Source organism: Gymnogyps californianus, chromosome 6, assembly GCF_018139145.2.
Source record: "Gymnogyps californianus isolate 813 chromosome 6, ASM1813914v2, whole genome shotgun sequence".
Classification (NCBI taxonomy): Eukaryota; Metazoa; Chordata; class Aves; order Accipitriformes; family Cathartidae; genus Gymnogyps; species Gymnogyps californianus.
Window position 1 is genome coordinate 24,218,563 of NC_059476.1, and position 27,858 is coordinate 24,246,420.

General features: G+C 43.9%; 1 long non-coding RNA gene across 1 annotated transcript in view; it reads right to left on the minus strand.

Annotated features, from left to right (window-relative positions):
- Nucleotides 1-26,940, minus strand: part of LOC127017793 (uncharacterized) — a 113,175-nt gene extending 86,235 nt beyond the window's left edge. The window contains exon 1 of the long non-coding RNA XR_007766649.1: nucleotides 26,898-26,940. This is a non-coding gene — a long non-coding RNA (uncharacterized LOC127017793). The remainder of the gene's footprint in view (nucleotides 1-26,897) is intronic.
- Between the last annotated feature and the right edge of the window lie 918 nt (nucleotides 26,941-27,858).

Sequence of the window (27,858 nt, forward strand, 5' to 3'; positions counted from 1 at the left end):
CTAAGATCCTCCAGGACAGAATGTCCAGAAGGTCCCTAGGCAATCCAGTCTACTGCTTAACTGCTCGTGCTGTTGGAAAGTTTTTCCTGAAGTCTACTCTAATTCTGCAGTTTAAGTCCTTTACTGCTGGTCTTACCCTGTGTGAACACGGAGGAGAAATTGTTCTTTTTCTCCTTGCAGCACACTTTAAAATTTTTAAATTATTTTAACTTCTCCAGCCTGAACAATCCTGACTGTTTAATTCTTTCCTTGTAGGTCACATTTTCATTGCTATTGCTTTCTCCTAAGCTACTTCCAGTTGGTCCTCATCTTTCCTCAAGTATGGTGTGCAAAAACAGCTGCAGCAGTCCATCGTTCCAGCACACAGTGTCTCAGATGCTGGGCTCCTTCATATACATTATTTGCATTGTTGACTCATGTACAAGGTATGATCCACTACAACACCGGCTTCTTTTCCACAAGCCTACTACTTAGCTAGCCTTTGCTCTTCAATATTTGTGCAGCTGATAAATCTTGCCTAAACAAAATGTTTACCTTAAGCAACAACAAAACACTCAGTAAAATTAGAAGTCAAGTTATTTAAAGTGGAAGGGAGGAATTAAGGGAGAAGCAGCCGTGCATATGCATGTAATCCATTATCAGAGCAATATTTTAGTAAAAGCTAGCAATAAATATGAAAATAGAAACATCTTTAGTCTCTACAAACACAAAGGAGATAGGCATTTATACCGTTTGGGGTTTTATTAACCTCCTTGCCTTTCAGTGAGACATGTGTGCTTAAATCTCTTAAGTGTTTCTGAAACTCTCACTCATAATTACATAATTGTCCATTATGGAGGTTTTATCACTTCCTGCAAAACAACTGATCATCAGGTACTACTGAAAACAGAAGACCATATTACACATATCATTTCTCTGACTGGATACGGCATTCTCATCTTCTCCTTTTTTTATTTCTCATAAGTGCATTTTATGATGCAAAGTAAGCCAAAAAGGAGACTGGGTTTTATAATAAAATAAAACATGATATCAAAGAAATAAAGTCATGAAATGATGGATAGAAATTTTTCTTTTATGTGTTTGTGCTCGGATGTATGAGTTCTGAAAGCTATCATACAGTATTTACAGTAAGACCTAAAAACGTCACCTACATTTAAAAACAGGAAGCTGTATTTTGTGACCAAATTGTTGAGAAAGCATCATATCATTTGTTTCAACTATATTCTCATTGCTATTTACATTACAGCACACACCAAAAGGCTTCAGCCAAGGTTAGGATTGCTATATATTATGTATCTATCCAAACACATACACAAGCACACAACTGTATCTGTATATATAATCAGATTTCTGTATGCCTAACAAAAGACAGTCCCTGTCCCACATACTTTTCAAAAGAAACACATATAGCACAAAGTATTAGAACTGAAGTATTATCCTAATTTGACAAAAACAGAACTGAGGCAGCAATGAAGTAAACAACCAAAGTTCACATGAAAAACAAAGCAAGGGACCTAGGTCAAATTTTCTAAGCCCAGTTACAGTATATTAACCACAAAACAATCCTCCTGCGTTCCTCTCCCTAATCACCAAATAACACAGATGTAAGATGCCTGCATGCAACACTCATTCACAGTAATACTGGTGGCTAAACATGTAACAATTCTCCGAGAGAAAGCAAGAAATACTTTCATTCTTTACCGTCCTGAATTTAGGAACCCAGTATCATTTTCATTCCTCCTTCTTCTCTGCCAGTTCATACCAAAGGCCTACACAGGCAGGGTTTAAGCGAACAATTTATTTCGCAGTTGAAGCAAACTAAGAACTCAGTCACTGCAGTCCACCTCTAGCAGTTGGTTAAGTCATGATAACTAAAAAATTGCTTTAGTTACTTCACCCTTAAAACAAAAGTATCACGGAGTGCTAGTAGAACAGCTGGAAAGAGAAAAATCACACCTTAAGTTAAAGTATTGCGCTTCTATATGTGAACACATTTTAAGAAATAGAGGATTAACTGAAGAAACATTACCAAACCTGTCACAGACATTTTCATCTACACTTGAAAAAAGCATGCAAAAAGAGGTAAGAGTGGCATCAGAAGTGAGCATATATTTTCACAAAGAAAATTGGAAACCCTGTAGGAAACGATGGAAAAGAGAACAGCTGAACCAGAAACTAGGTTAGAAAGGGACATCTCCCCAGAGCCCTAACAAATCCATTACAAGACCCTAGGGAGACGTTAAAAAACAAAGGGCTTTTGTAGCGATGTTTAACACTCCTTTATGTGACACAGTGCATATATTTACCGAGAAGAGTAACGCAGCACACTGAAACTAAAAATACAATCACGTACTGAAAGAAGTTAAGAAGACAAGACAGCATTTGATCAAAGACACACAAAAGGCAACAGATTATGGAAGGGTACAAATGATGTGAGAAAGACTGATTTGGGTTTATTTCAAAGAACAGGGAAGAAACCACAGAGAGAGAGCTGGCAGAAAGTACCACGGAGGTTATACTTGCAGTTTAGTGAAAAGCCTAACGCAGCATTACAGCAAAGCACAATGTGCAACAAACAAGCAAAAGAGCCTAGTACTAACGTGCACGGTGGACACACAGGAAAAACATCTAACTGGGTACTTTTATGACCTATTTTGTTCATTTTATATTAATGATAGCTTTCTAATCACTTTATGTTTGTATCCTGGCAACAGGACCAACCGTGCATATAAGAGATCAGGATGCTATTAATATATCTTTAAGCTGGGGCAGATGACAATTTTTTACGGAGGCAGTGAAGAATCCCAGGCCTTGTTCTCTCCCCACCAACAGGACAAAAAAAACCCCATCCCACTCACACTCCAGATTATACACTCTGCTGCAATACAGCAGCAAACTATTCCCATTACACAAATTATCATGTGATAAGCGCCAATTCCACTTCTATCATGTGATACAATTACTTCCAGTCAGAGGACAGAAAAATATCAGTAAAAGTTGGCAGGAAATGGTTAATTGGGACAATTCATAAACTCCTCAGCTTGCTTTCCAGCATGTCTGCAGAGTCCTGAGAAAAGGGGGTGGACCATGGGCCAGATTAACTTTTCTGCTGCTGTGGATCCAATCTGCTGTCCAACCTTCTCACCTTTGGGTGAGATATTACAGTTCTTGCTCTCATCCTGTATCTCTCACACACAGCTTTCAACCTAGCAACATCAGAATGATTTACAGAAGAAAATAAAAGAGTCTTCCCAGTAAAGATAAGGTAATGTATGCGAACAGCTAAATGGCAATGGGATTTTCTGGCTCATGCCAGAAAGGGTAGCACACCGACCTCAGCTAAATACAGAATCCATCCCCTCTATCCAAAAGAAATGCCTGTACGCTATTAATATCACAAGATGAAGCTCAGCTGTATAAATAAAACCTCTCATTTCAGCTAAGTCTTCATCATCTCTCTGGCATCCACCACCTTCTCCTCTTGACAACAAAACTCTCAGGAGGGCCTTCCTTCAGTGTAGGTTTTTCATAGCAAGCCTGTTGCTCAAGTACACTGGACAGGAATGCAAGTCTGGTTTCATTATCTCCTCTTGGCAAGTTAACATTTACAAACAATTAGGTTGGAATTAAGAAAAAAAAAATCAAACAATGAAGTTCTGAATGAAATGCTCAAGTAAGTATTTGCAAGTCAGCATGGTTTAAAATGGAAACGTATTGTCTGGAAGTCAAGGGGACCTGCATGCTCTTTCAAGAGACTCACTGACATGCTGGATGACCTCAAGCACATCACTTGATCTTTCCCACATTAAAAAAGATCTCCTTATATGACCTTCCTACGTACCTCACTTTGAGAATTAAAAAATAAATACTCCTATTATTATTACTGCTGTTACTATGGGGGTTGGAACTGTCGTCAGCAAACAGGCAGGATGTAATTTAATTTTCTTCAAATATTTATTATGCGACAACATAGCCATCTGTTTAACACTCACTATATTTAGTTTCTGTCTTAAAAAACACAGGCAAAGAAAATACCAGCTTCTGCCTCTCACTTCCACATATCCTTTCCAGCCACATATGCACTAATACACGGCCAATATCCTCTCAACTGTAGCGCACAAGAAATTGCAGGAAAGCAGACAAAATTTCAGCTTAGATGAAAACAATTCTAACCACAAATTTATTCTCCAATATACCAAAAAAAGAATCCCTAGTTTCAGCAGCATTAAATAAATTGTAATTTCAGCATTGAGGACAAAGGACAGGATATGAAGGAAAATGGTGGGACAAGAGGAGATAGATGGCAATAAAGCACTGTGCACAATGACCATATGCTAAAAGAGGACAGATATAAGAATATTACATATCTATACAGAAAAAGTAATTTTTCAGTAGCATTAATTTCTCTCCAGTACATTACAAAATAAACCATCATTCTTAAATAACAGCTGTTACACAAAGTGCCTTTGGCATCTAAATGTATTCTATTCGGACACTTTTATGAAAAGGCTTCTCTTCTCTCCATTTGCACTGCATTCTTCCACCAGGCTGTACGCAAAAATCTTTATCTAACACGTCTCACGTCATATCACTGGGACTTTGAGATAATACAAGTCAAGGAGGTAGCAAAAAATCTAAACTAATTAACACACTCTGAGTGAATTTGCTAATGAGGAAAACAAAAAACCAGAAGGCACCGGCTAAAATGCACTCATCTTTTATTCTTCCCTATTCCCTCCTCTACTATTCCAATCCTGAGATCATGAACCACTCCCAATGCACCTCAGCTCCTGGCAGCAGCATCCCTTACCACACCAGTCCTGGTCCACCAATGCAATTCTAACATACAGAGCTCAGCCCTAACTGGGAGTACGCCCTAATTTTCTAGAGCTATTTATAAACTGTGATACCACATGAGGTCAGTCACGCCTCTCTCAGAGGCCAGTATCTGACACTGCAATAAAAAAGGGCGCGGATCTCAGGCCGAAGAAACTCTAGCGCATAGGTGAAAATGCATAAGCCAAATGCATAAATGCAAAAAGATGCCCAAAGTTATGATGCTTGGATTGTTTTAAACAGTTTCTTTTCAGATCTTCTATTGCTGACAAGTGTTCCTGTTTTCACACAATCAAAACATTACATGTTATAATAGCAATACACTGACATCATTAATTAGTTTATTGGCATTTGATGGTTGAATGGATAGCAAACTAACTCCCTAATATAGTGTCAGTATTTTGTCCACCAACTACACACGTTTGTTGATATGCCTTTTTGCTCATGAACTGTAGATTCCAAATACACGAAGCAAATGCATTTTTAGAAAACTGGGACTAACAGAACCAATAAGGATCTAAATATTACCTTTCTGCACAAAAAACAAAGAGAAACCTAATCATTTAGGAGAGGTAACGACTGTTTTGAAAATACCCCTGTGTCTGTGACCATAAGCCACCAACTCAATTTCTCTCACTGTAGCTTGTGGCATTGCACGCTTATTCAGAAGCAATCTGGCCACAAAAGGTGCAGGAAGCGCTGCCGAGGCCCAGCTGTGCCCTGATGCCGCAAGGGAGCATCAATGCTACAAGCAACAAACTGAATCAGGGCTGCTCTGTACCAGCGTGGCCCAGAGCTTCAGGTATGGCAGAGTAGGACTGGATAATACATGGCCTTTTCATGTGTAAATGACAAAGCAACATCAACAGGCTGCCAGAGCACCTCTCAATCCACCCGTATTCGACCCATATCAGCAGCACAGAAACACAGCTGCCCACTTACGAGTCGTGCTCCTGTGGAGCAAGGATTGAGCATCGGCACCGGCAGAGGCCTCTAACCTCTCTTCAGTTTCTCAACAAGGACAAAAGTTTAGACAAACACAACAGCAGACAGACTTCAGTCCAAAATGAGATAATGCTGGACTTTGTTTAAATCGAACATGATTTGAGAACAGACTAAAGATGTGCCACTGTCTGCCTGATCCATCCAAATAACAACTACATCTGCTCTCTGTTAGTTCTTGAAGATACCTCAAAAAAAAAAAAAAAAATCTACATTATTCCTCAATCCCGTCAAAAGTCTGCATTTATTTTAAGTAACCTGCCTGCATTGCAGAATATGTTTCTACCTAATATTTTATCACCAGTGTAATAATCTGAATATAACACCTTGTTTTTAGTGGGATATTCATAACTGTTTTGTGGTCTGGTAAGAATCATAGTTATTTAAAACACTTCAAAATTATACAGGACATAAAAATGTCATTCTGAATTTGGTTTAAAACTCATTCACATCAGTATCCTACCATCTGTACCGTCCAGTTCCAGGTATTTCAAAGACTAGCAGAAGAAAGCACTAAAGACAAATTTGCAAAATAGTCATCAGGAAAAGTAGTCCTTCTTATTATTCTTTATACTTAGGGATACCTTAAGCTCAAGGAAGCTGTCTGTCCCATCCAAAAGGCCTTAAAAGTTTGTTTTCATTTGCAGGATTTGTCTATGTAACAATTACTACTCTCCTAACACATAAATATCAGACTACTTTTGACCCCACGAAGTTTTAGCCTCAATGATGTACTGCAGCAATGAGTTCCACAGACTAATTTGTGCACTGAATGAAATATTTTTCCTTTGGCCAGAACTGAGTTTGTTACTTTCCAGTATCCCTTTCTGATGACGGCAAGCTATCTATTCCTAAACCATTACCCAAAACAAGAAATCGTCAATACCTCTTTTACAGAGAAACTATTTCATAAATTGAAAGTACTCTGCAATGACCGTAATTCGTATAGATGCTGTAATCGGTATGAAAGCTACCAACAATGCATACGTTGCACCTTCTGCATCTGAGATGATGTTTCTTACCGGCAGTATTACCCTTTCTGTGTCCCTGCACTAGGGCTTAAAGAGCAGAGCTCAGAGCACCTCCCTCACAGCTCAACACTCAGGTCTATGAACAACAGGACCAAAGGCCCATCATGAAATTACCAGCAATACCATCATCGTGAAGAATGATGGTAAATACAGAGTTTTTAAAGGGCTGCTGGGTTTTCTGAGCACGTCAGCATAACTGTAGTATACTAGAAAGAGACACTCCTCCCTTGATGGTGGGAACAAGCGTAACAGCTGTACGAATTAGCTATTCACTGGAGTACTGTTCTTCTGAACTTGCCATCAGACACAACTAACTCCTACCTGCAGGATGTGAAGTTTGCAGCATCGGTGCCTTCATGATGCTGTTTTACAGAATTAAGAAAGCGGCATACGTAAAAACCAGCCAAACGATACCTAAAAATTACTGAAAGAGGTTACTTAGCTAACTGACAGAAAGGAAGAAACACACTGAACAACACACTCAGAGATTCCGATACAGTACTTTGTCCTCTTCATCCACCCCAAATTGTTAGAGCAGGCTGTGTAAAGCATTTCCGTATACTTGTCACTGCTATGAAGTGGATCTTCTGTCCTGATCTGGCCAGAACTACTGACGGAAGCTGGAGCCAAGCCTGGGTCAGTGTGCTGGCTAGCTTCCCCTCCATCATCTGAAAACCTCAATAGGAAGTGTGTGACCCTCTCCCCAATTAAGAAGCCTTGCATAGCCAGTAATTCATCTCTTGCAATTACAGGTGGCCCTGAAATAGATTAAGTATCTTGCTATCCATCTTCAGAGGTACTCTTATTTGATTTCAGTTTTTCTTGTATTGATGACTGGAAAACATGGATGGATATCTAAATACTGTTAAAGAGATCTGGTATTATCTCCCTGATGTTAGCCATCAGGGCTTCACTTGGGTCAAATAATCTCTCCATTTATTAGAAGAACAACTCCAGACCTTTCAACAGTTTTAAAAATATTATATTAAAGGATGTTTCCAATAGGCCTAACGATGAGATCACCACTAATTCTGAAATGACAGAAGCTTATGTAATGATTTCGAGTCATTTGACACTGGCAATGACCAAGTATCAATGACATTGTGGTTTTAGGACATATGAAAAAAGGTCTTTTGGCACTTTAGAGAGGGGTTATGACAAAGGGTGCTCAATCTGGATGAGCCAGAGACATTCAAACTGATCATGCACCAAAACATCAGTGAAACAGCATTGTTCATGAGTTTTGTCATGTTTACCTAACGCTAAGAACTTAAATATTATGGATATTTACTGAGTTCCTCCTTGTCAACACAGGCTATCAGTGAAGATGGTCCCACCTGCCTGACTCTATTCCCTCTCGGAAGCAGCAGAGGTACAAACACTGCAGCTACTGCTACCCCTTCCACTGCACACATGCTTCCAGTGAACCTGCGATACAATCCAGTGACCCCTACTTGGAAAACCATCATTTTAGCAGGTCCTGTGAAAAAACAAAACAATAGTACATGATCTACCCACAAACACTAAGACAGGACAAAGACCTGCCCTGCGTATAAGCTATCATTTTCCTGTTTCTCTCCTTTCATCACTGAGAATTCAGTTTAACTATCTCCAAAGGGTAATCTGTGTTCTACTCAACTCACCTGTTTTTACATTTCCATGAAATAGTACTGACAAATAACTAAAAATACTTACTTGCTAATTAGGGAGTCAAGGAGGGGGGGAATAGTAGACACGGCAGGCACCTTCCACTGATGCATGTTATCCAAATGAGATAAAAGGCAAGAGGATTTTACAAAAAGGCCTCAAGCAAATGCCATTTTCCATTTGATCCCTAAAAATAACTTCTAGCACAAACTACCTAGAGCTTCAAAACAGCTGAATTCAACGTTGGGCACAAAATGAAAAGGTCGATTACAAATCAACATCTCCTTTAAGTTTCTTTCAAAAACATTTAAAAAAGGACTTCTCCGCATCCATTTTCCCTCTTCTGCCTAAGTTTCTCTTCCAAGCCTCAACACCTTGCACAATAAGTTTGTTCTTTAATATGGAAAACATGTATCCAGCGACTTTTTCCTGTGAGTGTTGCTGACAGAGGTAGAGGAACATGACTCACTTCCTGTTTGTTTTTTTTAAATCCATCAGCAAAGTCTGTGGCTGTCTCCTACCCCAACTTTCTGCTCCGGAAGATCTGATGCCCACTCCCACCACCAGCCCTCCAGCCCCCCTTCCCCCTGTAAAGGGCAGGTGGCTCACAACCAGCCCTGTGCAGCCCTCAGCAATGAAAAGACCCCACAAGCCATCGGTCAGCAGGCAGTAACACTGATGTTTGCTGCGTCCCATACTTCTTGTTAAATCTGTATGCTGACTATTCCAAGTAGTAAGCTTCTGGAAGCAAGGACTGCCTCTTCCCTTCTGTAGTGGAAATTTCCTAGGGCTAAATAAATAAAAATGTCATTTAAATACCAATCACAACTCCGAGAACTAACAAATTTCCACAAAGTTATGGAAGAGGCAGGCACCTCAAAATTTGCATGCAAGTTGCCAGCAGCAGTCTTACAATAAGGTGGCCTTGTAACAGAGCAGAGGTGAAGCATTTTTTTGTTTTGTTTTAACACAGTGATCAACTGATTGTTAACCTCTTTGGTCTCTTCAATATGAAGACATGGATTTCAACTAGCTAATATGGAAAAATGGGTCTGCTTTAGTTGTAGCACCTAATGAACCACTGATCACACAGAGATTTTTGTTCAGGACTGCATAAGAATGAAGTACCAGATCACAGGACTGCTCAGCTACATCACCAAGTGCAACACAAACAGGACTAATGTAACAAAAGATACTCCAGTCTACAGAAAACACAGCAACTCCACTAAGAGCCCCCAATTTAAATCCCTACAGATAGAAATTACAAAAGGAGCAATCCTCCTGGAAAAATAACGTGGAATTCTTGATGTAGAAAACAATAATAAAAAGTGGTATTTTTTTCCCTCTCAAAAGGAAACTTGAAAAAGTGTAACTACTGAAACGACTCCGTGGTAATATGCCACTGAGATGAAAAGGGAGCCGTACCTCTCTGAACTATTGCTTCAGTCTTGAGTCTAAAAGGATTTCTTCACAATCACTCACAATAACTTGTTTTGTCTAAAGACTTTGCACGTTAGCTATTATGTTAGAACATATTCTGAAGCTGCACACTTCTTCACAGGCAAGAGAAGCTCAAGGTGGTCAGTGATCTGGGTTGTTAGGACATGCAGTAGACAGATTAGGAGAGGGATCTGATCATCATTTATCCTACTATCTGTGGGATCTGCTGCTCCAGCAGTGGATTCCTGCCTGTTTCCTTGCTCTAAGTTTCATGGCCTGAAAAACACCTGTGCTACTGCATGCTATTCTTGTAGTTTTTTCCCTAAAGAAACAGGGTAGAAAAAGAGGCTGGCTTGATAAGGAAAAAGAAAACACCCCATCTGGACAAGATGACTGCAAAAGGAAAGGAAATTACTGACTCATAAGCTGTATATTAAGCTGTTTCACAGGACCTCCCACCCTCAAACTCTCCACTTCCTTTTTCCCTAAAGGTGCTTACATTTATGGGTTTTTCTCCCTGTATGCTAGCAAAGCTTCACTATTGTTTAGGCCAAAACACTAACGCTATTGTCACAGAAGAGAAGACCAAAGGACAAAATACAGGAAGTAATTCAAGATCTGACTTTTTTTGCAGTTCATTATTCCCCAAAGACAGGGGAAAAAGTCCTAGCAAACACAGGAAGTTCAGCTCCCAAGATCTAGTATTTCAAGGCTGCAAATTGCACATACCACTCTATAACACCAGTAAGAATTAATACATAAACAATGCTTGCTTAACACACACTGTTGGGTTCCAGAAGTCCAATTAATACCAGTAGATACCAAAAACCTTCAATCTGTAGCATGCTTTCTTCCTTATAGTAATTACAATAAAACATGTATAGATGGTAGAATTAAAAGAATGAGCTTGGAAAAATTAAATTTTTTCCCCTGTATTTTCATGATCCACGTAAGTCAGAAATGGTTTTATTTAAGGGGAATGCATTAAGGTTGTATAAGCAAAATTAATTCTGATATGTTCTATCTTATGAGTTTGTCCTCACAACCTTCAGAATACCTGAATGTGGTGGTGTACATCCACACACATGTCTCTGTGTGTGTCTCTCCTCCTGTCTCCAATTTCCAAGTTAAAACAAAATCCTAAACAATGAATTCCACTACATAATCATCCCACTGATATCACATGCGCAGACCTATCACCTGATCTGCCACAGAGGCATGTTGAGCTAACCATAAGTTATAGCAACTACAGGTGGTTGTTCTCAGTGTGGAAGAACTATAAAATGGAAGCAGCATTGCCAGAAGGTTTTAGGTATTCTCTGACAGCCAGGTCTTCAGATTCAGAGACCTGGATTCCATCCAAGGCACAAGAAGGTGCTACAAACCTTTGTATCTACTTCTTGCTATCTGTATCTTAGCTATTTCATCATCTTTTCTCCTCTAAAACCTGTCTCTCCCACCTAACCTGTTATAATCTAACCTTCTCATGTTCCTCATGCCATACTTGCCCGTCCTTGCTGGTCATCTGTCAGTTCCCTGTCTAACATTTCCCCTTTGGCAACACAAGCTGACAGATGCAGTACCCTCCTGATGCAATATTTTCCATTTCATTAGCACCCAAAAGCCTACTAGCACCTCAGCACGTCCACCATTTCTATGAACCCCATTCATTTCCTAGAATCAGACATCTTTTTTCAACAGCCATAGTCTTCATTTCCCACAACTTGCAGCTTCAGCTTCTGTCTCCTTTAAGGATCAGTCTGTATGCTGGCCTGCTCCAGCTCACAACCCCTGGACGCCCCAGTACAGGAGCTCCCTCCTATCCCCTCTATACAGAGACTGCAGAGTTCAGACTACAGGATAGGTTCTCAGTTCTGGTGCAACTCCAGTGCTGACCATATCCAACGGGCAGGGACCTGCAATTCAGGGGAGAAACCAGGGTCAGTCCCCGGCTCACGCATGCTCAGTGAGGGTGGCATCTTCAGAATTTCTAACCAGCTCTACAAAGTCTCAAGCATGCTTAAGCTACATTTATTCCATTGACATTGTATCTCACAGCTAATTCTCATGGGAACATAAAAGAGTATTCTAGCTGTAATGCAGTATCAATAACCACATATTATATCTATTTTGTATATACACTTCTATTCTTTTTGATAGTCAAAAACACAGTAACAGATATTCAAGTTCATGATAGTTCATTTCCCTATCCCACCTATCCACATTAGTGAAACAGACACCAGCCTCAATATACAGATTCTCTGGAGTGCAGACACAAACCTGCTACGTTGCTTAGTTAAGTTACCAATTGTCGTAATTCTTATCCACCTACTAAACTAAAAAAACAAAAGTGAGACTACCTTTCCCCTGGAAGGGGAATTGAGGTGTGATGGTAAAGACTAAAACTACAGTAGAAAATGCTGCAATCATTGTAAGTACTAGCCCAAAAAAAGACACCATGCTTCCACCATCTTCTGATGAAAATTTATGTGGCAAAGTGCTGAAGCTGACTCAGCTCTATTTACAAATGCTTTAAATACTTGTATCTTTTGATGAAAAGTAAGCTCAAAGTTTTCCAAGGCAAAGATAATGTGTATTATATACTTTGAAAACACACAGTGTGGTTTAGTAAATGTTTATCATTACTCGCTGGAAGGAAGAAAAAAAAAAAAGAAGTACAAAAACCTTCCAAAGAGAATCAAATTTTCTCCTTTTCCTATTTGTGTACCTGTGTTGGGAGGGTCTTTTGATAAAGCCAGTGGCCAACCAGCACATGCTATTTAATTGTGATGAGCAGCATGATGTGGTGTGGTAAGAACAGCTCAGAAGGCTGAGAAATAGCACTTGCTGAAAATCAATAGAATCTGTTAGGGGTGGAAATCTTCACAGGACCTCAGATGTATGGACATCACAGATCTCTCTATGCAATGAACTTTCCTGAGATAAAGCTGCTCTTTAGAAGAAAGTAAGTCCCATTGTGCAAAGCACAGCCCATGCAAAGTCACAGAATGAACAGCTCTTCTAACCAGAAATAAACTGCCTTAGAAAATGTGGCTTTTTATTGGAACTGACTTTTGGATCTCCTTCTGACAGCTGACATCTTTCTCCAAAGCAACACAGCAGAATGCCTGATATCTGTAAACTACTTTAGATCTCATAGTAACAGAAGAAAAACATCACATTCACTGTTTAAACAGCACAATCAGGAAGCACTCTTACAGAAATTCCCATGTCAGTATCACAACTGGGTGGCAACTGGTTTGTAATCTCCAGTATGGGGCCTTCCAGTCCCAGCACCATCTTTCAGAAAAACAGCAGCTGGCACACAAAGATCAGAAACGTCAATATTGATTAAAGTTACATTCCAATTTGAAAAATGTAAAGCCATACGAAATTTTCAGACTGCTGGGCTTTGGGGGTAAAAAAGCAATGCTGGCTTTCAAAATAGGTTTCCGATCTCCTGGAAAATCCAGATTGGTAACGTAGTAAAAGCCAACATCCCAGCAAGAATGAAGGTCCCCTATTGTAGGTGCTCTCAACCTCACCACACACATTCCCTCTTTCTCACAAACCATCTCAGTGCAAACGGTCAGGAGGAACAGGGCTTACCTTGAATTGTTAAGAAGGTGACACTTCACTGGAATTAGAAGCAGAAGAATATGGTAGAGGTAATCTTATGGCTGCCTGGCTCTTGGAAGGGCCAGGGGCCTCTGATGAATGTATTTATTGCTGTAATCTTGAGCCAAATGCCTAAGGGTCACTGCTATTTCAAATCCTCTAAAGCCTGTGAAACAGATAATCCATTGTTTAAAGATTTTAACTAAAAAAGACCAAGGTTGCAAAGCCTCAGGCAGAAAGAACAATGAAACACTAGACAGGAGAGCACTTTGCATTAGTTTGCTGCCCACATATTGCTATGCTCTGCACACTATACAAGAAATAGCAGCAATTGGACCTTTGTGTCGAGAAAGAGCTTTTACTGAAGAGGGAAGAGAAAGGGGATTCCTCTGCCCAGTCTCACAGCTACCTGCTCCCAGATGCACTATACACCAAAGGTTTTAAGCTTTGGCAGTGATTAGTTATGCCCAATATAAGCTACATTAAATAGGCACAGAATTTTTAAAGCACTTGGCACTTTCTCTGGTAATGAGGCCCCTTTAATAAAATGCCTCAAGCTGAATACTTAAATATTGCAGCATTCAAAAAAATCAGTAGTCATTTATAACCTCTGCAGCTAGTACATTTAAAGCGTGATGATGCTGTGCTACCAGTGTAATAGCAATGCTGACTTGTGCAGGAAGTTTGCCAAGCCAAAAAAACGCACTGTATGACTTGCTCCCCAGGAGAGAGACACCATATCCGAGCAACCGCGACAGGGGAAGAACTACTCCACTTGCTGCTCTCATGTACTGCTTCCTAGAATTTGCCATGTCCAAAACCAATAAAAATTAACAAACGCTTCTAAGAATTTTTGATGTGACATTTCCTCATCCCTGTTTAAGATGCTCTTGGTGACAGCGATAGGACAAAGAGTCTTTTGCACCAGCATTACCAACTTGAAGCTAGATTCAGATTAGTACTAGTCAAAAGTCATTTCTACTTTTTTCTCATATTCCCCACTGACCTCTATTTCTGCAGTCTCAGTGAGGCCAGCCTTACAGGCAGAAGAAAGGGATGAGAAGTCTCCTCACATTCACTGGATGGATTTCACTGCAGTAGCCAGTCTGTTCCCGTAACTTTACAGGAAACAAAACATTTCTTTCTGTTTCTCCTTCCTTTTCCTTCAAGACAGGTGGAATCAAGCTAGATGGCAAGATTTTCCTAAAAAACATTACCCAAAGGTAATTCATTGTAGGAAATCTAAATTTAAGATTTGTGTGTTAGATTATATCCTAATGCCTGTGCATACAAGGTCATTCCCATTTCATTTGGCTGAGAGTTCCCTCATCTTATTCTGGCCATCACGGAAGTCCTGGCATGTGTGCTCACAAGCCTTGCAACCACTTCCCCAGCTTTGTCAGCAGTTTCATAGCTACACTGGAAGACAGCTATGGTAAAAGGTCATGACTGCAAAGAAGATGGAACTCCATACAGCCCCAGGAAAAGTTACAGATATCCCAACAGAGAACCGGTAGCAGAGGCTGTATAACACCAGTACCAAAGGGTTGCAAAGACAGGACAAAACCAGTAGAGCTCTCAACATTCGTTTTCAAGCTTGGTGGCATCAGTCCCATCCTGGCAGAGCAAGCATGAGGTTTCTAAATCACTAGCCCACAAAGACCAAACAACCTCTGCATCCCCACCTAATGCTTTCTCCAGATGAAGCCTAATGACAGGGGGAAAAATGGAATCTTGCATTTGTTGTTTACAGCCAACATCTGTATGAGGAGGTGTTTGTCTGTATTTATTTATTTATTTTTGGAAGTTTGCTCATTTTTAAAGCTACTCTATATAGACTTTAAGACCAAACGGTTTACAGACATATCCTTCAAGAACAGCCTTGCTTCTAGTGCAGACACTGTATCAATTTCCACTGCTTTGTCTTTCAGCATTGCCTCTCGCTGATCTTCACCCTTGCACAGGATGCATTTCAGGAAGATATAATTGCAGGAAGGGGAAGGGGCCTGAGCACTTACAATTTCAGTCCCCAATGATCTGTCCAGAATAGTATCATGGGTCAGACTGTCAGTGGCAGGGTGCTACGAAAAGATGTAGAGGAAAACACAGAAACATCTCTTTTTTTTTTTTTCCCCCCCAACAAGGTATGGAAAAAACCAAAACCAAGAACCACTCTGTAGAAACATAATGTTTTCTGACATAACATGTCATGTCTTTCTGGTAAATTGCACAGGAACATAAAGATAATGCAGCACTGCTCATCAGAGAAGCTGGCAGGTCCTGGAGTAGGATGCAAAAAAATACGGTACAGAACCTGTGACCCCAGGTCTGTCCGCACCTTGATCAAAGTGACTGCTTTCCTCTTCCCCTAGATGCATCTCCTTTAGAAATTACTATTGTTGTGATTTCTTCAATCTTTCCCCTCAGAGGAATCACTGATATAAAAATTAATCAAGTGTCCAATTAAAAGTGGAACAGAACTGGCAGCAATGAAGGGCTGCAGTTACTGGCTCTCAGTCTGCTGGGCATGCAGCTCGGCTCTTAATCATGCTGCCTGTTTCTGATATCCTTTTGGAGTTTGTCACGACCACTGGTAGTTAAGTCTAACCTAGATAAATCTGACATTTAAAAATTTAGCAGGACTGATGCAAAGAGAAGTAGCATAAGACTCCTCTTCAGCTTACAACATGTGAAATTGTACTTTTGAGGTGATCGTCTGGCATGCGTTTAGGTGGTCACACCTCTCCACTCCTCCAAAGGGAGCAGTCCTGGCACCTCATCAACTATCCCTAAGGCACTCTGTGGTGTGCCAATACAAAAGCATTTGAGCCTGACTAGGTTTCTCACTGATCAACTGAAAAGTAACTTTTTCCTCTCCTGGAGAAGGATAACATAGCAAAAAAGGAGGTTTGGTTTTTTCTGTTTATTTTAATTTCCACATCAGTTTCCTGATCCTGCTTGCTGAGTGGTTGTGCCAATATTAAGAAGGGTCAGTATAGGATTGGATTGCTTTCCTCAGTAGTAGCATCAGCTTAAACGCAAACCAAGAGACGTACGTTCAAAGGGCATCTTCACCCTGTTTTCACTTAGCAATGGGAAAAAGCTAGGACCGACATATAAGATAATTATACAATAGCTCTACAACATGCAAAAGAATTAACTATAATAACCTCAGAGAAACATTATACTCAACACCAACTGCAATTACGACAATCCTTGAACACTAGCTTGTTCTTAACCTGCCCACATATGCAACACAAGACACCAAAAGGGAATTCCAAGCTCTGCCTGCTACCACAGGCACTGTACCATCATGTGTGGTTAGTGAGGAATTTGTATTTAAAAGTAATGCTGGGAAAGGCAAACATCAATATTTTGTTTGAGCCAAAGCAAGTTTTCCTGCAGAAAGCTCTGTGTTTATATGTTTATGTGGACTTGGGCCGTGGAAACATACCCTGTTCCATGCACAGTTACATGATACTAAACTATAGACGCTAACACATGATAACAGCACGTTTTCATGGCAGCCTTGAAAGTAGGCTTATTCAGATCATGCTTTGATACAAGTGGCCAGATCTGAAACAGGAACATAAAGGAAGGATATGGATGAAAGCTTGCAGACCGAACTAAATCAGGAGACAGTGACAGATCTCTGCTTATGAGGAAGATGATTATGACTCAGCCACAAGTAAAGCACACGCAGTTTGAGCTGAAGTATCGCTGACTGAATCCAGAACACTTAATTAAAAATGAATAAAAACAACAAAATTACAAGTAACAAATTAAAATACATTATTTGTAACTGAAATAGGGGGGCAGGGGGAAGGTTGATGTTTCAGAGGTGTTCTGGACAATAGATCAGATGTGGAGACTAGCAATTTATGCCAGGCTTCAATGCTGAAATGAATCGGCCTCTTCACGGCTGCCGGACTGGGCCAGGATCCCACTTTATCCCACTGAAAAGACAGATTCGACATTGTGATAGCTCACATCATTCTCCTGAAAGTGGATTCACACAGCTGATGAAACAGGGAGCTGCAGCAGTCCTCACACACGGCCTGATCGATGCAATGTCTACACTAGTTTCTGCCTGCTCTTTTTAATACCTCTGCAGCCCTCGGTAACTGGAAGGACAAGCAGTTCACCAACAGTAAGGTGCCGATGATTTCAGTTCTGTAGCTCTGCAGCTGAGACAAACGATGCCACTTCAAAAACATCTCTACACTTGAAACAGACCGACACACAGGTGATGCCCAGAAGAGAAACACAAACAAGACACGGGCAATCACAGATGGAAGAGGATGGCATTTTAAGGAGTCAGCCAAGACACCAACCTTTTTCTCCACTGAAAATTTCTGCCTTTAATTAGATTGCACAGATTTCCCAGTCTTACTGTGCTCCTCATTCACCTTGGGCCATCAAATATTAAGAGGTATTCAACTCGCTGTGAAATTACATTATTCATCTCAAGCAGGGATCTAGATGCAATGTGCCACTGCGTTGGGCCACACCAAGCCTGACCTCACCATTCGTTCAAAGTTAAAACTTCCAGCAGTGCAAAACCCAGACTGTGCAGGAGAGAAGCCTTTCTCTTTACAGAAAAAAAATCATAGGCCACTACCTGACATTTTGACATTCAGCTTGCTTCCAGAGCCAACTATAATCTCAGCGGTTAAGGTTTTGAAATGAATGAAGGCCTACTCATGACCTGGTCTGACTTCTCTGGGACAGGCATGGCTGGCCAGGACCACAGTAAGGTCATAGAATCATAGAATGGTTTGGGTTGGAAGGGACCTTAAAGATCATCTAGTTCCAAACCCCCTGCCACGGGCAGGGACACCTTCCACTAGACCAGGTTGCTCAAAGCCCCATCCAACCTGGCCTTGAACACTTCCAGGGAGGGGGCATCCACAACTTCTCTGGGCAACCTCTTTCAGTGTCTCACCACCCTCACAGTGAAGAACTTCTTCCTCACATCTAATCTAAATCTACCCTCTTTCAGTTTAAAGCCATTACCCCTTGTCCTATCACTACCTGCCCTTGTAAAAAGTCCCTCCCTGTCTTTCTTGTAGGCCCCCTTTAGGTCCTGGAAGGCTGCTGTAAGGTCTCCCTGGAGCCTTTTCTTCTCCAGGCTGTCTTCACTCCAACTCTCTCAGCCTGTTTTCATAGGAGAGGTGTTCCAGCCCTCTGATCATCTTCATGGCCTTCCTCTGGACTCGCTCCAACAGGTCCACGACCTTCTTACGTTGGGGGCCCCAGAGCTGGACGCAGTACTCCAGGCGGGGTCTCACGAGAGTGGAGTAGAGGGGAAGAATCACCTCCCTCGACCTGCTCGTTACGCTTCTTTTGATGCAGCCCAGGATACGGTTGGCTTTCTGGGCTGCGAGAGCACATTGCTGGGTCATGTTGAGCTTCTCGTCAACCAACACCCTCAAGTCCCTCTCCTCAGGGCTGCTCTCAAGCCACTCATCGCCCAGCCTGTGTTGGTGCTTGGGATTGCCCCGACCCATGTGCAGGACCTTGCACTTGGCCTTGTTGAACTTCATGAGGTTCGCATGGGCCCACCTCTCAAGCCTGTCAAGGTCCCTCTGGATGGCACCCCTTCCCTCCAGCGTGTCGACCGCACCACACAGCTTGGTGTCGTCAGCAAACTTGCTGAGGGTGCACTCAATCCCACTGTCCATGTTGCCGACAAAGATGTTAAACAGCGCCAGTGCCAATACCGACCCCTGAGGAACGCCACTCATCACCGGTCTCCACTCAGACATCGAGCCGTCGACCGCAACTCTTTGAGTGCGACCATCCAGCCAATTCCTTATCCGCTGAGTGGTCCATCCGTCAAATCCATGTCTCTCCAATTTAGAGACAAGGATGTTGTGTGGGACAGTGTCAAATGCTTTGCACAAGTGCAGGTAAATGATGTCAGTTGCTCTTCTCTTATCCACCAGCGCTATAACCCCATCGTAGAAGGCCACCAAATTTGTCAGGCACGATTTGCCCTTAGTGAAGCCATGCCGGCTGTCACCAATCACCTCCTTATTTTCCATGTGCCTTAGCATAGTTTCCAGGAGGATCCATTCCATGATCTTACCGGGCACAGAGGTGAGACTGACTGGCCTGCAGTTCCCCCAGTATTCCTTTTTTCCCTTTTTAAAAACAGGGGTTATGTTTCCCCTTTTCCAGTCAGTGGGAACTTCCCCAGACTGCCACAACTTCTCAAATATGATAGACAGTGGCTTAGCCACTTCAACCGCCAGTTCCCTCAGGACCCGCAGATGCATCTCATCAGGTCCCATGGACTTGTGCACCTTCAGGTTCCTTAGATGGTCTAGAACCTGATCTTCTCCTACGGTGGGCGGTTCTTCATTCTCCCAGTCCCTGCCTTTGCCTTCTGCGACTTGGGCGGTGTGGCTGGAGCACTTGCTGGTGAAGACTGAGGCAAAAAAGTCCTTGAATACCTCAGCCTTCTTCATATCCCGGGTAACCAGGTCTCCCGTTTCCTTCTGGAGAGGGCCCACGTTTTCCCTAGTCTTCCTTTTATCACTGATGTACCTATAGAAGCTTTTCTTGTTGCCCTTGACGTCCCTGGCCAGATTTAATTCTATCCGGGCTTTAGCTTTCCTAACCTGATCCCTGGCATCTCGGACAATTTCTCTGTATTCATCCCAGTCTACCTGTCCTTGCTTCCACCTTCTGTAGGCTTCCTTTTTGTGTTTGAGTTTGTCCAGGAGCTCCTTGTTCATCCATGCAGGGCTCCTGGCGTTTTTGCCTGACTTCTTCTTTGTTGGGATGCACTGCTCCTGAGCTTGGAGGAGGTGATCCTTGAATATTAACCAGCTTTCTTGGGCCCCTCTTCCCTCCAGGGCTTTATCCCATGGTACTCTACCAAGGTCCTGGTTACCAGTTACAGGGGAACCCTGGCTGTTGAACAACTTAACCACAGCAACATTAGCTAAAAAAAAAAAACAAACCCCACACAAAAAACCCTAGAGAAAAAGTGCTCTAAAGATGGGAAAGGTAGCTAAGATCAGAAGAGATAAATTTATGTAAATCAATTATCAGCAAAAGTATTAAAAATGCTACACTGAAAGCAGTCCAGGATTAGGAGCAAGTTAGTGTCACTCTGGGAGGTGTTCAACTTACCTTCTGCTCAGATATCTGTCCTGCTGACATCTTCTACATCTGGACTAACATCCTCGGTTTTCATTATATTCAGTGGAAAAACAAAAAAGAACTTCCAGAATGTGATTCACCTCACCAAATGTAGACATCTGCTTTAGGGTGAAATGAATTGTGCCCTAACATACCCTTAATATAAAGGGAACTTATCGTGCCTAGCTCAGATGTGGACACTTTAGTTGCAGATCTTTATGCATAGTCAGATGAGTCCAACTCTCATCATCCAAGAGATGACAGAACTGACTGTTTTGGAAGCCCTTTCTGACATGAAATTTCCCATGCACTTTAAAGTACCGGGTAGGACTAGGGAGCTAACGCAAAGCCATTCAGTAAGAGGCTCTTAAGACAAAAACAGACATTTATAAAATGTTCTGGGGTTCTTCTAACCTTTCTGAAGTAAATCTCAAGTTTCCCTTCTTTTCTAAATTCATCTCTACTACTTGGAGTCTATCACAGCTAAGGCCTGTCATCCCACTGTTTCCTTTGAAGAATTTATACCAAAGTGATTGAAAATTTAAGAGTTAAGATCTGTTGAAGAGCTCTAAAAATCCACATGCAAGCTCTGATTTTACTTCAGAAGTACTGCCAAGCAAATTAGCATTAATTAGAGACAAGCTGAAAGACCAATAAAATATGAGGCTAATGGAATCATCTGGAACCATAAGACTAAACACGATCAAAGAAAAACAAGTTGCTCCATCACATAATCTAATGGTCCTGACATGGGAGCCTCCTAACATGAACCACTCAGAGGAATGCCATATTCTTGGAGAGTTTCTGATGCAGAAATGAAGGATGTAGGTGACTGGAGAAACAAACAGAGGAGAAAGGGCAGGGTGCTGGGGTTGTACACTTTCAAAGAGACTGACCAGATGGCAGACTAGAACTGCAAAAAGAGATTAAGAAGGGATAAAATTGTCATTTTGCTGTCCCTCTTTCCTCCTTCCTTGTTGCATCAGCCATGCCAACCCAGCTACCAAGGGAACTGCTGAATACAGAGGAAAAACATACATCAATAAATAAAAGCAGCACTGATCTCCAGCCCCAGAGAGGGCTATGACTTGTTGGCATGTCATTTAACACACGCAGTTCCATGTCCTGCTCTCTCCCCCGTTGTGGAAACCCTTCCTCCCTGAGCACATACCTGTGAGCCCTTGTCTCCTCGTGTGAGCTACAGTACTGGGATGGGAAGGTAGGAAAGGAGGGGACAGACTCTGCTGTCTCCTGCTTTGCAGGGAATGCCCAAGACAATCTTTTCCACCAATGCAGACACTTCCAAAGGGGAAGAAAAAAAAAAAAAAAGAATTCAGAATAACGCACAGCAGTGCAGGGAGAAAACAGATCAGGCTAGTGCAGTACAGCTGTATTCGGATCCCACCAAAACCCTAGATCACACTCCCTCATTCCCATCCCACACTCAAAACATGCACCAAAGCGCTGAAGATGGTAACTGTGGCGTGACACACACACAGCACAGAGACCAGCACAAGCCCCGTACACTGGGCAGAGGACAAAATGTCTCTCTCCTTTTCACCCTCCTTTGATTCTGGAAAAAAAGCCCACAAACATTGGTACCTAATCGCTGTTAGTTTTAATGCTTAACTTCATAATTTGTGTTTAATGACAAATATTAAATTCACTTCATGGAAAGGAAGTGTGTAGTATTTTAGGCTAAGTTAAGGTCTTAACATTTCAGCCTGAGAGGAGCTGCAAACACTATTGACATTCAATGTCTGCAACCCCAGCAGGAAGAACCGCTTCAGTTACATACAGCCATAAACACACTTGGAAGAGACAGGTATTTCTGAACATCTTCTTGGCGTTGTGAGTACATAAGCAAGTGGTGCGTGAAGCTGTCCTTACTTATTTTACACTATTCATTTTACTCAACAAATTCAAAAGCAGGCTGAGTCTATATATAGAGATAGACTGTGACCATCCCTCTCCTTGTTTGGAGAGTTCGGGCAGCTTTAAAAAACAAGCAAACACCAATTCCCACTTCTGTGAAAACAGATCTTGTGCCATTGCCCAGCGTAAGCCACAAATATTTTGAGAAGGTCCAAACTGCATGTACAATCTTATCAACCCCCTCACATTCACTGCTAGATCAGTTAGCTTACTAAAAATATTAGGGCAGGCAAGAACGTGATGGAGGATATCTTCCTGGTACAGAAGATTCATCATTCACATCTAGAGATTTCTACTGCATTTTTAATAGGGCACATATGGATTGAGTCTAGTGATCTGTATCATTTCCTTTCTGGATATGGGTCTACATTGAAAAACGGTCCCCAAACAGCAATTGCCAGAGGCCTGAGACCTTCAAATATCGCTACGCAGAAGGAACAGTTAGGGCTCTGATGTATGTACTCCAGTAAATCTTTCAGTGGCGATTTAAGACATAACCGTGCTCCACAGCTCTGCTGGAGATTCCTGCCTCCGGAGCAGGATCAGCAAAGCAGAAAGTCTGCCTGTACCTTCGCTGCTGCACCACACAGCCCGGGATCTCAACTCCAACGGCTAAAGCAGAGGCACGTATTCCCTTCTGATTTTGCTATAGTGGGAAAATCACCAGTATAAGGGCAGAGGGCACAGCTCAAAAAAAAAAACAAACCAGCCTTTGAGACTTCCAAAGCTGATGTCAGAGCACCTGGAGATCAGGCATGAGCTGCACCAGCACACCGTGCCTGCGGACTGTGCTGTTACAGGCCAGAAGTGAAGTGCCTCGGTGCAGGCATAATGAAACACAGAGCTTCACCTCTTTGCATTACATTCAATTAACCAAAGCAACTGTGTTCAGGAAAGTCACAGTGAATTTTATAAAGACCGCTAATGCTGCTCTGGGCCTTCTAAAAATATGCTCCCAGCATTAGCCTTCTACCAACCCTGCGCTGCTCTAAGTCTGTCATCAGACAACAGCAACTTAGACGTATTTGCATTCAATTGCAGAGACTGGAAAGACAGCTAGAAAGGGAAAAACTGAACTCAAAGACCCTTGCATCAGCAACGGCTACAAAAAGGCTAGAGAAGCAGAGACAGCAAACAGGAGCATTCACCCCAATTATTTCCAGAATCCGGGACAGACCTGGCACTCGTGCCCAGCGCCGCCACCGCAGACTGCTCTTGTGCTGCTGCTGCAGCATCACTGCCTTACACCCACAAACTCTGTTGCAGCTGCCTGTTGAGCTGGAAATTTGATACGCTGCAAAGGTTGCTGACAGCCAGAGGCTGCTCCCTTGTCTATAAAATATCCTGTAATAAATTATACTACAGACTGGGGAAAAGGATTTGAAAGAGAGAGAATTAAAACACAACCTTATGAGAGCTAAATGAGACCAATTAAAAGAGATTTGCTACAAGTGCTGAGGGATTTTGACCTGAGCTGTAATCAGGGATGGATATGCATTCCTTTAAAAGAGGAAAATGAGCAAGAGATCATGTGTAAACAATTCTGCCAATTAAAATGAAATGGATTATCTTATCTATGCAGCTCTGCTCAGAGAATCACCGCATATTCCAGATATACCACAGAGAGATCGGAGATAGGCATTCAAACCTCTGAAACAAGGCTCAGTGATGAGGAGATATGCTGTGGTTCAGGACACATCGAGGCCTCAGCTGCATTTGGGTATCCCCCGCCCCCCCCCCCCCTTTTTTTTAAGAAATCATGGAATTATAAATGCTAATACAAAACTAGGCTCAGGCTTTTTTACCAGGTCACCTATGCAAATTCCGATGCAGATCAGACCGAAGGTTAGACATTACAACAGTAAAACATGCCTTACACAAAAACCACGCAGCAGATAGCACCATCACTGCACTACTAGATACTGCTGAAAAACACGCAGCTTGCCAATGCACACACACGTGTCCTGATAAACACTCGCAGGTATTGTTCCATACCTTAAAACAGCGATTCTCAATTTTTCTGTATCACAATCCCATTTTGCTGCCAGATGCCCCAGAACTCCTCTCTCCTCACAGTCAGCAATACTGGAGGGCAGGATTGGCCCCCGCTCTCCACTCTGACACCAGGTCTGAGAACCCATACCCAAGAGCAAAAGTCATTTCTGCGACTGGAGCGAAAAATTTGACGTGGACAGATGTACCGCTACTTCTGCTCTGTGTCCTTGCTCTGCAGCTCATCTTCACTGCTTTTTGAAATTTCCAGTAATTCCTAGTTCAAAATCATATATACATACAAAAAGGTAGTTTTATAAGGGCTGAAAAAACATTGAAACAGAGGAAGAAAAGACACGTTAGGAAACGATGTTCGAGAAGTAGCAGCAAGGAAAATAGTATCATGGTCTTAGGGAAGAGCAAAAACTAAAAGGGAAGAATGAAGGAAAAGAGGAATTTGGGATGAGGAAGAACATTTTAAAAAGAAAGCAGCAAGCGTACAAGACAATGACCCTAAGAGATATGTACTTGTTCACAGTTGCTGACAGTGGAAAAGTTTTAGAGCATTTTACGCCGGTTGCCAGATTCGAGCACAGAGTTTTTCCACTGGCTCAAATCTGGTCTAGTGGAGTCAGGCTGCTTTTGGAACCAGCCTAGCTCTTAACATAGCGCAATCGCTTTCATGCGGCATGAAGTACAAACTAAAAAGCCTTTCTAGGTTTCTAGGTCCAATCTGCCAGGAGTTGGATCAGTAATCTCAGCGCCATGAAAACAGCTGCACTGAGAAGCCCAGTGCAGAAAACACCACCCAAACCCACTGTGGATGGAGCGCCTCAGGTGTCTCTGCGCAGCAGTCCTACAGGGCTCGGCTCCGGGACCGCTTACTGGTGTGGATGCAGAGCCAGCTCACATGGGCAACATGAGCACGTGTGAGCACCCAGCCCGATAAACTCTTGGGGCTGATGCTGAGCTTGTAATTATTTCTGGCTCTCAGGGTGTTTTTGTACACAAGGTATCCCACCGTACCGGCGCTATCATCCAAAATTTTCCATCATCCAAAATTTCCCAGCCCAATTATCGTAGATAATTGAGTTGACTGCACACAACCTGAAAAATTCATCAGAAGTTTCTAGTTTATCTCTTTGCCACAAAGGGCAAGGTTACATTTCCTAATGAGAAATGCACGTACAATTAACAACTCTGAATACTTCTTTAGCAAGATTGGTCACAAAGAATCCCAGTGTGGAGTAGCGTGACTTGTGGTTAAATTCAGATATATGACATCTGCCCACTTCTAATTTGGGCAACACAGAGTTTATTCACTCTTGCATAAGCAAACTGGGGTGTCTCGCGCTTTATTTATCACTTTACCACTGCAAATATGTTTTAACAACTAAAGGATGGGAAATACTATAGGAACGATTCCTCACGTTCCATCAGCTTTTCCTACGTAACATCATTTTTGTTGTGTCTTCACGCTACCGCAACCGTACCCGCTGTTGGCCTCCACTGAACGCAACCCCCAAGCAGAAGCATGTGTAGCACACGCAGTCCAGCTGCGGCCGTACGACAGAGATACGAGCATCCTTTGCCCCGGTACATGCTGACTTCTTCAGTGGCGGTCGACGCTGTACCAAGCAACCTAGCCGCTCGCAACACAACGCCATGTGGTAAACAAAGCTGGAGCGAGGCCGGGAGCGCAGCTCCGGTACAGGACCATGCGCCCAGCCGGCGACCGGGGAAAAGGGGGCTCCGAGGGGCGGGAGCCACAGCAGCTGCGATGGGGAAGCAGTTGCTGCTCCGGGCCGCGTGTCGGCGGCTCGGAGCCCACGAAGAGCAGCCGGGCAGGGCTGCGAAACCCCCGGCCCTGGGCGCCACGGGGAGACGGGGCCGCCGTGGCGGGGCCCGGGTGCCCCCCGCGGTCGGCTCCCGGCGAGGCCGGGCCCCCCCGGCCTCACAGGTGGCTGCAGGGCGGGCGGCGGGGCGCGGGCGGCGCCGCGCCTCAGGGGCGGGGGGCAGCACCCTCCCCGCCGCCTGCCCCAGCTCGGCCCCCCCCGGCGGCGGCCGCAGCCGCTCTCTTCCCGCGGCCCGGCGCGGGGCCGCCCCTCGCAGAACCCCCTCCGCCCGGGGCCGCCGTCCCCCGGCCGGTACACAACTTCCCCCGGCCCCGCCAGCACCGCCCCCCGAGCCGGGCCGGGCCGGGCCGGGCCGCCACCACCCTGCTGCCCTCCTCCTCCACCTCACCTGCCGCAGGGAGGCCCCGCCGGGCGGGCTGGCGTGGACGGGGCACGGCTCCCGGAGGGCGGGCGTCCCCCGGCGCCGCGGGGAGCTCTCAGGCCGGCCGCGGCCCGCCGGCTCCCGGCCGCTGGGCGTCCCTCCGGCCGCTGGGGGAGCCGCCGCCGCGCCGCTCGGCCGCCATCTTCCGCGCGGGGGAGGGGCGGGAGGCCCCGCCCTCCGGCCGCCTCCTGCCGGGGCCGGCCGCCGGGCCGGGCCGGGCCGGGCCTGCCCGGTGCGCCGTGAGCGGGGCCCCGCGGGGAGGTTTGGAGGCGAAGCCGAGGAGAAGTCGGCTCAGGGCCGGGCTGCTCCTGTCCAGGAAGAGCCGTTACCGAAACACGTTGCGGCGGGTTACCTCCCCCCGCCCGCAAGCGCGGCCGCTCGCTGCGGTTGTGCAGCAGGGAGGCACCGCACGCGCGGCAGCGGCGGGAGGAGGCGGGGGACGGCGACACCGCCGCAGCCCGGGATTACAGGGCACGGGTGCAGCCGCCGTGCTCCCGGCAGCGCGGAAGGCGTGGGATGCCCAGAAAAGCGGTAGGTAGGGATTGACAGCGCTGTAACATCCCCTGCGGCAGCACCCTCCCGAGAAAAACAAACACGCAAGGTGCAATTTCCTAGTTAGAAAGACGGAGAAAATTGTAGTAGGAAGCCAGAACGGGATGTGGAGCCACATCACAGGAACATTTATTCTCAGCGGAGGATGGAGAAGCGCACAGCAGTTTGGGAGTGCTGTTACCACGGTCCTGCTTTTGGATCTGCTGTGCGGAAGGCACCCACGGCGCTGTGGAGGAGTGAAAATTCGTGACAGGGTAGCACAAGTAGGACCTGGAGCGGTCAAAAGCAGCAGAACTGGCTGGTGGCAGAAGAGGGGCAAGCAAAGGGAAAGCAGGTGCTCAGGGAATGAGGCCACAAGACTGCTTCCCATCCCACA